This window comes from Coregonus lavaretus (assembly GCF_964263955.1).
Source record: "Coregonus lavaretus genome assembly, contig: HAP1_SCAFFOLD_559, whole genome shotgun sequence".
NCBI lineage: Eukaryota > Metazoa > Chordata > Actinopteri > Salmoniformes > Salmonidae > Coregonus > Coregonus lavaretus.
The window spans coordinates 1-12,372 of NW_028163104.1; the positions used below are offsets into that span (position 1 = coordinate 1).

A 12,372-nucleotide genomic window follows, 5' to 3' on the forward strand; every position below is an offset into this window, starting at 1 on the left:
ACACCTCATTATGGGATACTATGGGATGTTATTTAATGTCACACCGCAATACACCTATCTATAGGATACTACAGGATGTTATTTAACACCTCTCTGTTTTATAGTTCTTTAAATGGCACCTCATTACTGGATGCTGTGTTGTGTGGCTGACAGAGGGCTTCCAGAAGATTCCTGGAACCACAGGACATCCAGAATCCTTCAACCAGAATTTATGGAAAACCTGGGAATTTTGGGAAAGTTACTGGAGTTGCTATCTTATTATTGACATCTGGAGTTACTTACTGGTAGCTTCTCTCCTGGGGATGTGCTGCAGAGGGATCTTATGTCTCACTGGAAGCTGAAGAAGGTTCTGGATTAGTGGTTCCTCTCCTTTCATCTCCTCCTCTCCTCCTCTCCCCTCCTCCTCCTCCTCCTCTTCCTCCTCTCCCCTCCTCCTCTCTGTCCGCTCTTCCTCTCCACTCCTCCTCTCTGTCCGCTCTTCCTCTCCCCTCCTCCTGTCTGTCCGCTTCTCTTCACTCCTCCTCCACACCTCGTCCCCCCTCCTCCTCTCCATCTCTCCCTCCTCTCTCCTCTCCTCCACAGACTGTGGTTTTGCCCCCTGTTGAGGACGACCAGGCCAGGGGCTATCCTGTCCTCTCTCCGCCAGCCTCCTCTTCTCCTCCTGGGACTGAGAAGGAGGCTGTGTGGGGTGGGGAGGTGGATGTGGAGGCTGTAGTCTTGTCTTCATCCTCCTGTCTTTGGTGTGTTTCGGCTGAGAGTGGGGTTGGGGTTTGGGCTGGGTCTGGGTCTGGGGCTGAGAGAAGGTTTGGGGTTGGGGCTGAGGCTGAATGTTAGCCTGAGGCAGGGGCTGGTAATATGTCTGGGTGTGTCCGGGCTGGGTCTGGGTGTCCTGTCTTGGGCTCTGTCCTCTGGAGGCCTGGGTTCTCCGTGGGGGTGCTGTATCCTGGGGGGTGAGGTTGGAGGTGAGGGGGTCTCCTGTCCTCTCTGATCCCCTGGAAGAGACTCCATTCCCCTGTAGTAGCTCCCCCAGCCTCCCTTCGAGCCGGCTCATCCGGAGGAGATCCTGCTCGCTCAGGGACTCTTGGAGACCTCTCAGCCCGACCAGAAGCTCCTCTCGCTGGGCTTCCAGGGAGTCGAGACGCCCCTCCTGGCTGTGGAGCGCCAGGGTGAGGCTGGAGAGAGACTCTCCCTGCTCCTGACTCCGTCTCTGGGTCTGCCTGCTGCTCTGTGCAGAGAGAGGAGAGAGAGAAGAGAGAGAAGAGAGGAGACAGAGTTGAGAGAGGAGAGGAAAGAGAGGAGAGGGATGAAAAAAGAGAGAGGAGGGGAGAGAGAGGAGTGAGAGGAGCGAGAGGAGCGAGAGGAGAGAGAGGAGGGAGAGGAGAGAGAGGAGAGAGAGGAGAGAGAGGAGAGAGAGGAGAGAGAGGAGGGAGAGGAGAGAGAGGAGGGAGAGGAGAGAGAGGAGGGAGAGGAGAGAGAGGAGAGAGAGGAGGGAGAGGGAGAGAGAGAGAGAGTGTACCTGTCCCTGTCTGTTGTTGTTTAGTGTACCTGTCCCTGGCTGCGTCTCTCCAGTGAGGCCAATCTTCCCTCCATCCTCTTGTTCTTCTTCTGTAGTTTACTGCTCCAGTCTTTTCAGGCCGTTCAGCTCCTGTTTTTTGGTAATTTTTTTTATAAATGTTCCCCCACACAAAAAAACTACAGAAAATGTTTGAAGCAAATCAGGACAGCAACAAGATAAAACAATGACAAGACAGGACCCAAATTAAAACAAAATATAACCATAATAATAATATTACCATAATATATATATGACATAATAATATAACATAAATATAAATATATACAGTGGGGAGAACAAGTATTTGATGCACTGCCGATTTTGCAGGTTTTCCTACTTACAAAGCATGTAGAGGTCTGTAATTTTTATCATAGGTACACTTCAACTGTGAGAGACGGAATCTAAAAATAAAAAAAATCCAGAAAATCACATTGTATGATTTTTAAGTAATTAAGTTGCATTTTATTGCATGACATAAGTATTTGATACATCAGAAAAGCAGAACTTAATATTTGGTATAGAAACCTTTGTTTGCAATTACAGAGATCATACGTTTCCTGTAGGTCTTGACCAGGTTTGCACACACTGCAGCAGGGATTTTGGCCCACTCCTCCATACAGACCTTCTCCAGATCCTTCAGGTTTCGGGGCTGTCGCTGGGCAATACGGACTTTCAGCTCCCTCCAAAGATTTTCTATTGGGTTCAGGTCTGGAGACTGGCTAGGCCACTCCAGGACCTTGAGATGCTTCTTACGGAGCCACTCCTTAGTTGCCCTGGCTGTGTGTTTCGGGTCGTTGTCATGCTGGAAGACCCAGCCACGACCCATCTTCAATGCTCTTACTGAGGGAAGGAGGTTGTTGGCCAAGATCTCGCAATACATGGCCCCATCCATCCTCCCCTCAATACGGTGCAGTCGTCCTGTCCCCTTTGCAGAAAAGCATCCCCAAAGAATGATGTTTCCACCTCCATGCTTCACGGTTGGGATGGTGTTCTTGGGGTTGTACTCATCCTTCTTCTTCCTCCAAACACAGCGAGTGGAGTTTAGACAAAGCTCTATTTTTGTCTCATCAGACCACATGACCTTCTCCCATTCCTCCTCTGGATCATCCAGATGGTCATTGGCAAACTTCAGATATACCTGGACATGCGCTGGCTTGAGCAGGGTGACCTTGCGTGCGCTGCAGGAATTTAATCCATGACGGCGTAGTGTGTTACTAATGGTTTTCTTTGAGACTGTGGTCCCAGCTCTCTTCAGGTCATTGACCAGGTCCTGCCGTGTAGTTCTGGGCTGATCCCTCACCTTCCTCATGATCATTGATGCCCCACGAGGTGAGATCTTGCATGGAGCCCCAGACCGAGGGTGATTGACCGTCATCTTGAACTTCTTCAATTTTCTAATAATTGCGCCAACAGTTGTTGCCTTCTCACCAAGCTGCTTGCCTGTTGTCCTGTAGCCCATCCCAGCCTTGTGCAGGTCTACAATTTTATCCCTGATGTCCTTACATAGCTCTCAGGTCTTGGTCATTATGGAGAGGTTGGAGTCTGTTTGATTGAGTGTGTGGACAGGTGTCTTTTATACAAGTAACGAGTTCAAACAGGTGCAGTTAATGCAGGTAATGAGTGGAGAACAGGAGGGCTTCTTAAAGAAAAACTAACAGGTCTGTGAGAGCCGGAATTCTTACTGGTTGGTAGGTGATCAAATAGTTATGTCATGCAATAAAATGCAAATTAATTACTTAAAAATCATACAATGTGATTTTCTGGATTTTTTTTATTTTTAGATTCCGTCTCTCACAGTTGAAGTGTACCTATGATATAAATTACAGACCTCTACATGCTTTGTAAGTAGGAAAACCTGCAAAATCGACAGTGTATCAAATACTTGTTCTCCCCACTGTATTTATATATTTTAATATAAAATATAACATAATATATAACATACATGTAAATATAACATAATATATATATATCTATATATAATATAATCAAAATGATATTAATAGTAACCTGTGTGGTGGTGTCTCTGAGTTTTGTTAGTTCCTGGGTGAGGTTTCTGTGTTGGTCGGACTGGGTCTGAACTCTGACCTCTAGGGAGGTCGACACGTTAGACATCTGCGACAGAAACTCTAACCGGCTCAGGGTCAGTTCCTGGAATCGACGGAACTGAGAAACACACACACGTACAACACAATTTCTTGGACATACACTATATATGCAAAAGTATGTGGACATCCCTTCAAATCAGTGGATTCGTTAATTTCAGCCACACCCGTTGCTGACAGGTGTATAAAATTGAGCACACAGCCATGCAATCTCCACAGACAAACATTGGCAGTAGAATGGCCTTACTGAAGAGCTGTGATTTCAACGTGGCACCGTCATAGGATGCCACCTTTCCAACAAGTCAGTTCGTCACATTTCTTCCCTCCTAGAGCTGCCCCGGTCTACTGTAAGTGCTGTTATTGTGAAGTGGAAATGTCTAGGAGCAACAACGGCTCAGCCGCGAAGTGGTAGAACACACAAGCTCACAGAACGGGACCGCCGAGTGTTGAAGCGCGTAGCCTGTAAAAATAATCTGTCCTTGGTTTCAACACTCACTAGTGAGTTCCAAACGGCCTCTGGAAGCAACATCAGCACACGAACTGTTCGTCAGGATCTTCATGAAATGGGTTTCCATGGCCAAGCAGCCGCACACAAGCCTAAGATCACCATGCGTAATGCCAAGCGTCGGCTGGAGTGGTGTAAAGCTCACCACCATTGGACTCTGGAGCAGTGGAAATGCGTTTTCTGGAGTGATGAATCACGCTTCACCATCTGGCAGTCCGACGGATGAATCTGGGTTTGGCGGATGTCAGGAGAACGCTACCTGCTCCAATGCATAGTGCCAACTGTAAAGTTTGGGGCTGTTTTTCATGGTTCGGGCTAGGCCCCTTAGTTCCAGTGAAGGGAAATATTGGCATTCTAGACGATTCTGTGTTTCCAACTTTGTGGAAACAGTTTGGGGAAGGCCCTTTCCTGTTTCAGCATGACAATGCCCCCGTGCACAAGGCGAGGTCATACAGAAATGGTTTGTCGAGATCGGTGTGGAAGAACTTGACTGGTCTGCAGAGAGCCGTGACCTCAACCCCATCGACTATGAGCCAGGCCTAATCGCCCAACATCAGTGCCCGACTTCACTAACGCTCTTGTGGCTGAATGGAAGCAAGTCCCCTCAGCAATGTTCCAACATATAGTGGAAAGCTGTCCCAGAAGAGTGGAGGCTGTTATAGCAGCAAAGAGGGGACCAACTCCATAGTAATGCCTATGATTTTGGAATGAGATGTTGGACGAGCAGGTGTCCACATACTTTTGGTCATGTAGTATACCTTACTTATGGATATATATTACTCTCTTGGAAACATTTACATTTCTTGGACATCTTTTAACTTCGAAAATGATATTCTATTTTTTTTTTCTTGTAATAAAACAATAACACATCAAGGGTGACACACAGACAGACAGACAGACAGACAGACATACACACACACACACACACACACACACACACACACACACACACACACACACAGACACACACACAGACACACACACACACACACACAGACACACACACAAATATACACACACACAGACACACACACACAGACACACAGATACATACACATGAACAAACACACACACATGAACACACACAGACACTGACACACACAACCATACACACTGACCTGATCGTCTAGTCGTCTGAGTCTCTGGTAGATGGGCTTCCTGAACTCAGCAGCACCCTGTCCCCTACAGGCCTGAAGCTGGAGGACAACCAGGAGAATCAGGGCCAGGGCCCTCCGGCCGGCTCTGAGGCTGGGCATAGTGCAGCGTGGCTGGGTTAGGGAAGGGCCGGGGTCTGGGTGTCTAGAGCTCCGGAGGTTGTTAGCTCTGAGAGCTACCGAGGCTAACTAATAGAGGGGCGGTGCAGGGATGGGAAGCCCCTTCATTGCTGTACACACACATCTGTTTTTTTCCCACAATGCATCACTGGCAGGGAAGCATGATGGCTTTACCAGAGACCTCTCTCATACACACACAGTCAAGCACACAGACACACACACACAAACACACACACATGAACACAAACATGAACACAAACACACCATTCAAAAAGAGGTAAGTTAAATAAACTCAAAACAACAAAAGTACTAATTAATCAATTATATTTTACAAATCTAGGTCAGATTTTCTATTTTTGATTGTAGTCAGTTTAGCTGTATGGATAGATATTTACATTTTAGTCATTCAGCAGACGCTCTTATCCAGAGCGACTTACAGTTAGTGAGTGCATACATTTTCATGCTGGCCCCCCGTGGGAATCGAACTCATAACCCTGGTGTTGTAAACGCCATGCTCTACCAACTGAGCTACACAGGACTACAATTTTAGTCAGTTACAGTGGGGAAAAAAGTATTTATTCAGCCACCATAATTTGCAAATAAATTCATTAAAAATCCTACAATGTGATTTTCTGGATTTTTTTTTCTCATTTTGTCTGTCATAGTTGACGTGTACCTATGATGAAAATTACAGGCCTCTCTCATCTTTTTAAGTGGGAGAACTTGCACAATTGGTGGCTGACTAAATACTTTTTTCCCCCACTGTAGATATTAGTCAGTTAGCTGTAGTTATATGGATATATATTAGTCAGTTAGCTGTAGTTATATGGATATATATTAGTCAGTTAGCTGTAGTTGTATGGATATATATTAGTCAGTTAGCTGTAGTTGTATGGATATATATTAGTCAGTTAGCTGTAGTTATATGGATATATATTAGTCAGTTAGCTGTAGCTGTATGGATATATATTAGTCAGTTAGCTGTAGTTAAATGGATATATATTAGTCAGTTAGCTGTAGTTGTATGGATATATATTAGTCAGTTAGCTGTAGTTGTATGGATATATATTAGTCAGTTAGCTGTAGTTGTATGGATATATATTAGTCAGTTAGCTGTAGTTGTATGGATATATATTAGTCAGTTAGCTGTAGTAGTATTGATATATATTAGTCAGTTAGCTGTAGTAGTATTGATATATATTAGTCAGTTAGCTGTAGTTGTATGGATATATATTAGTCAGTTAGCTGTAGTATGGATATATATTAGTCAGTTAGCTGTAGTTGTATGGATATACACTGCTCAAAAAAATAAAGGGAACACTAAAATAACACATCCTAGATCTGAATGAATGAAATAATCTTATTAAATACTTTTTTCTTTACATAGTTGAATGTGCTGACAACAAAATCACACAAAAATTATCAATGGAAATCAAATTTATCAACCCATGGAGGTCTGGATTTGGAGTCACCCTCAAAATTAAAGTGGAAAACCACACTACAGGCTGATCCAACTTTGATGTAATGTCCTTAAAACAAGTCAAAATGAGGCTCAGTAGTGTGTGTGGCCTCCACGTGCCTGTATGACCTCCCTACAACGCCTGGGCATGCTCCTGATGAGGTGGCGGATGGTCTCCTGAGGGATCTCCTCCCAGACCTGGACTAAAGCATCCACCAACTCCTGGACAGTCTGTGGTGCAACGTGGCATTGGTGGATGGGGCGAGACATGATGTCCCAGATGTGCTAAATTGGATTCAGGTCTGGGGAACGGGCGGGCCAGTCCATAGCATCAATGCCTTCCTCTTGCAGGAACTGCTGACACACTCCAGCCACATGAGGTCTAGCATTGTCTTGCATTAGAAGGAACCCAGGGCCAACCGCACCAGCACATGGTCTCACAAGGGGTCTGAGGATCTCATCTCGGTACCTAATGGCAGTCAGGCTACCTCTGGCGAGCACATGGAGGGCTGTGTGGCCCCCCAAAGAAATGACACCCCACACCATGACTGACCCACCGCCAAACCGGTCATGCTGGAGGATGTTGCAGGCAGCAGAACGTTCTCCACGGCGTCTCCAGACTCTGTCATGTCTGTCACGTGCTCAGTGTGAACCTGCTTTCATCTGTGAAGAGCACAGGGCGCCAGTGGCGAATTTGACAATCTTGGTGTTCTCTGGCAAATGCCAAACGTCCTGCACGGTGTTGGGCTGTAAGCACAACCCCCACCTGTGGACGTCGGGCCCTCATACCACCCTCATGGAGTCTGTTTCTGACCGTTTGAGCAGACACATGCACATTTGTGGCCTGCTGGAGGTCATTTTGCAGGGCTCTGGCAGTGCTCCTCCTGCTCCTCCTTGCACAAAGGCGGAGGTAGCAGTCCTGCTGCTGGGTTGTTGCCCTCCTACGGCCTCCTCCACGTCTCCTGATGTACTGGCCTGTCTCCTGGTAGCGCCTCCATGCTCTGGACACTACGCTGACAGACACAGCAAACCTTCTTGCCACAGCTCGCATTGATGTGCCATCCTAGATGAGCTGCACTACCTGAGCCACTTGTGTGGGTTGTAGACTCCGTCTCATGCTACCACTAGAGTGAAAGCACCGCCAGCATTCAAAAGTGACCAAAACATCAGCCAGGAAGCATAGGAACTGAGAAGTGGTCTGTGGTCACCAGCTGCAAAACCAGTCCTTTATTGGGGGTGTCTTGCTAATTGCCTATAATTTCCACCTGTTGTCTATTCCATTTGCACAACAGCATGTGAAATTTATTGTCAATCAGTGTTGCTTCCTAAGTGGACAGTTTGATTTCACAGAAGTGTGATTGACTTGGAGTTACATTGTGTTGTTTAAGTGTTCCCTTTATTTTTTTGAGCAGTGTATATTAGTCAGTTAGCTGTAGTTGTATGGATATATATTAGTCAGTTAGCTGTAGTTGTATGGATATATATTAGTCAGTTAGCTGTATGGATATATATTAGTCAGTTAGCTGTAGTTGTATGGATATATATTAGTCAGTTAGCTGTAGTTGTATGGATATATATTAGTCAGTTAGCTGTAGTTGTATGGATATATATTAGTCAGTTAGCTGTAGTTGTATGGATATATATTAGTCAGTTAGCTGTAGTTAAATGGATATATATTAGTCAGTTAGCTGTAGTTGAATGGATATATATTTTAGTAATGTTGTGTGTAATGTTGTCTGAGTGGTACAGGCTACTTTGATGATGGCTATCGTACGGTAGATTTCCTGAACTTGCTTCGTCATTGGAAAAAAACCTCAGAACACACACAAAAATATGCATGCACACACGTATGCAAACACACACATAAAGAATGCTCATAGCCCTGTTGTGGAATGCAGAGAACATAAAACAAGGTTTGGTCTGGGCTTAGGAATGTAGTTGATCAGGCCGAACGGCAACACACACACACACCTTGCCTGAGTATAGGACCACGCCTGCAATGACAACCAGGTCAGAACAAACATCCTCCACGTCACTCACACAAACCTTCTGATGGACCTCACCCTGTTCGCTGGGAGTGGTTGGGGGCTGGTGGGGGAGAAGGTGAGAGGAGGGGGAGGATGGGAAGAGGAGGGGGAGAAGGGGAGAGGAGGGGGAGGATGGGAAGAGGAGGGGGAGGAGGGGGAGAAGGGGAGAGGAGGGGAGAGGAGGGGGAGGTGGAAGAGGAGGGGGAGAAGGGGAGAGGAGGGGGAGGATGGGAAGAGGAGGGGGAGGATGGGGAGAAGGGGAGAGGAGGGGGAGAAGGGAGAGGAGGGGGAGGATGGGAAGAGGAGGGGGAGAAGGGGAGAGGAGGGAAGAGGAGGGAAGTGGAGGGGGAGAAGGGGAGAGGAGGGGGAGGATGGGAAGAGGAGGGGGAGGAGGGGGAGAAGGGGAGAGGAGGGGAGAGGAGGGGGAGGTGGGAAGAGGAGGGGGAGGATGGGGAGAGGAGCGGGAGGAGGGGAAGAGGAGGGGGAGAAGGGGGAGAGGAGGGGGAGGAGGGGGAGAAGGGAGAGGAGGGGGAGGATGGGGAGAGGAGGGGGGAGGAGGGGGAGAAGGTGAGAGGAGGGGAGAGGAGGGGGAGGATGGGGAGAGGAGGGGGAGGAGGGGGAGAAGGGGAGAGGAGGGGAGAGGAGGGGGAGGTGGGAAGAGGAGGGGGAGGATGGGGAGAGGAGCGGGAGGAGGGGAAGAGGAGGGGGAGGATGGGGAGAAGGGGAGAGGAGGGGGAGAAGGGGGAGGTGGGAAGAGGAGGGAAGTGGAGGGGGAGAAGGGGAGAGGAGGGGGAGGATGGGAAGAGGAGGGGGAGGATGGGAAGAGGAGGGGGAGAAGGGGGAGAGGAGGGTGAGGAGGGGAGAGGAGGGGAGAAGGGGAGAAGGGGAGAGGAGCGGAGGAGGGGGAGGATGGGAGAGGAGGGGAGAGGAGGGGGAGGTGGGAGAGGAGGAAGTGGAGGGGGAGAAGGGGAAGAGGAGGGGGAGGATGGGAAGAGGAGGGGAGGATGGGAAGAGGAGGGGGAGAAGGGGGAGAGGAGGTGAGGAGGGGAGAGGAGGGGGAGGAGGGGGAGAAGGGGATAGGAGGGGGAGGATGGGAAGAAGGGGGAGGATGGGAAGAGGAGGGGGAGGGGGAGGAGGGGGAGGAGGGGGAGAAGGGGAGAAGGGAGAGGAGGGGGAGGAGGGGGAGAAGGGGAGAGGAGGGGGAGGATGGGGAGAGGAGGGGGAGGAGGGGGAGAAGGGGAGAGGAGGGGGAGGATGGGGAGAGGAGGGGGAGGAGGGGGAGAAGGGGAGAGGAGGGGAGAGGAGGGGAGGTGGGAAGAGGAGGGGGAGAAGGGGAGAGGAGCGGGAGGAGGGGAAGAGGAGGGGGAGGATGGGAGAAGGGGAGAGGAGGGGGAGAAGGGGGAGGTGGGAAGAGGAGGGAAGTGGAGGGGAGAAGGGGAGAGGAGGGGGAGGATGGGAAGAGGAGGGGGAGAAGGGGGAGAGGAGGGTGAGGAGGGGAGAGGAGGGGGAGGAGGGGGAGAAGGGGATAGGAGGGGGAGGATGGGAAGAGGAGGGGGAGAAGGGGGAGGATGGGAAGAGGAGGGGGAGGGGGAGGAGGGGGAGGAGGGGAGAAGGGGAGAAGGGGGAGAGGAGAGGAGGGGGAGGAGGGGAGAAGGGGAGAGGAGAGGAGGGGGAGGAGGGGGAGGAGGGGAGAAGGGGAGAGGAGGGGAGAAGGGGAGTGGAGGGGGAGGATGGGAAGAGGAGGGGGGAGAAGGGGGAGGATGGGAAGAGGAGGGGGAGGAGGGGGAGGAGGGGGAGAAGGGGAGAGGAGAGGAGGGGGAGGAGGGGAGAAGGGGAGAGGAGGGGAGGAGGGGGAGAGGAGGGGAGAAGGGGGAGGTGGGAAGAGGAGGGAAGTGGAGGGGGAGAAGGGGGAGGAGGGGAGAAGGGGAGAAGGGGAGAGGAGTGGGGAGGAAGGGGGAGGAGGGAAGAGGAGGGGAGGAGTGGAGGAGGGAAGAGGAGGGGGAGGAGGGGGAGAAGGAGAGAGGAGTGGGAGGATGGGAAGAGGAGGGGGAGGATGGGAAGAGGATGGAGTTGACATCACCAATTAGTTACTATTTTATTTTTATTTATTATTTTATTTCACCTTATTTACCAGGTAAGCCAGTTGAGAACAGGTTCTCATTTACAACTGCGACCTGGCCAAGATAAAGCAAAGTAGTGCAATAAAAACAACACAGAGTTACATATGGGGTAAAAAACATAAAGTCAGAAATACAACAGAAAATATATATACAGTGTGTGCAAATGTAGCAAGTTATGGAGGTAAGGCAATAAATAAGAAAGAGCATTCCAAACCTCTCTCCCAATAACAGCTCGTTTTCAGTTTTCCCCTCCCTACTCAGACCACTCCCCAGACAGTCCTAGCTAAAAGATTGCTTGAGAAATGTGTCATTTTAATTTAAAACAAATCACAGCAAGGTACTTCATTGTTGCCCATAAATGATTTTATATTGAACGAAAACAGCTGCATTGTACCTTGAATCTGATTCTGGGAGACAGGCCCCAAGGATTGATACAGTTTTGTAGAAATCCTCTAACTAGACTGGCCACTCTAAAGGTCTCTAGCTTGTCTACCTACTATGCCACAGTCCAGGGGTCTTCTGAAACAACATGGCACCAAGGGTCAAATCTGTGTTCATAGACATTATGTAGAGAGAGAGTGAGAGAGAGAGAGAGAGAGAGAGAGAGAGAGAGAGAGAGAGAGAGAGAAGAGAGAGAGAGAGAGAGAGAGAGAGAGAGAGAGAGAGAGAGAGAGAGAGAGGAGAGAGAGAGAGAGAGAGAGAGAGAGAGCGAGAGAGAGAGAGAGAGAGAGAGAGAGAGAGAGAGAGAGAGAGAGAGAGAGAGAGAGAGAGAGAGAGCATCTGTCATCCTGTCACATTCCAAGATAAAGGGAAGTGTCTCGGTTGGGACGAGTAGTCAAGTAAGAATGTGTGTGTGTATCTACAGTGCCTTCTGAAAGTATTTAAACCCCTTCCCTTTTTCCACATTTTGTTACATTACAGCCTTATTCTAAAATTGATATGTAAAGTTTTTACTTTGTCATTATGGGGTATTGTGTCTAGATTGATGAGGGGAAACAAAAACAATTGAATCCGTTATAGAATAAGGCTGTAACGTAACAAGTGTGTGTGTGAGAATTCCCTCTAAGTGTGGACTAGTAGTCAGAGTATGTTATGGGTGGCTAGAAATAGGTTATCGTGAGAGTAGAGTACTGCTGAGAAACAGGCCCAGCCCTACTGACACAGCATGCCAACAAACACAAAACCCACAGAAACAAAGAACACACAGAGAAAACAGAATGAGGATGTATCCCAAATTGCACCCTATTCCCTATATAGTGCACTACTTTTGACCAGGGCCCTGGATGGAAAAGGGGATGGGTCCTGGTCAAACGTAGTGCACTATATCGGG

The 12,372-nt window shown here is 48.8% G+C and overlaps 1 pseudogene across 1 annotated transcript; it reads right to left on the reverse strand.

The window, feature by feature from the left end:
• Positions 1-282: 282 nt before the first annotated feature.
• On the reverse strand, positions 283-5,418 carry LOC311118473 (annotated as a pseudogene). Its single transcript has 4 exons — positions 5,281-5,418; positions 3,563-3,718; positions 1,546-1,645; positions 283-1,225 (listed from the first exon to the last, which is right to left on the reverse strand). The product of its transcript is annotated as an uncharacterized misc_RNA (transcript).
• Between the last annotated feature and the right edge of the window lie 6,954 nt (positions 5,419-12,372).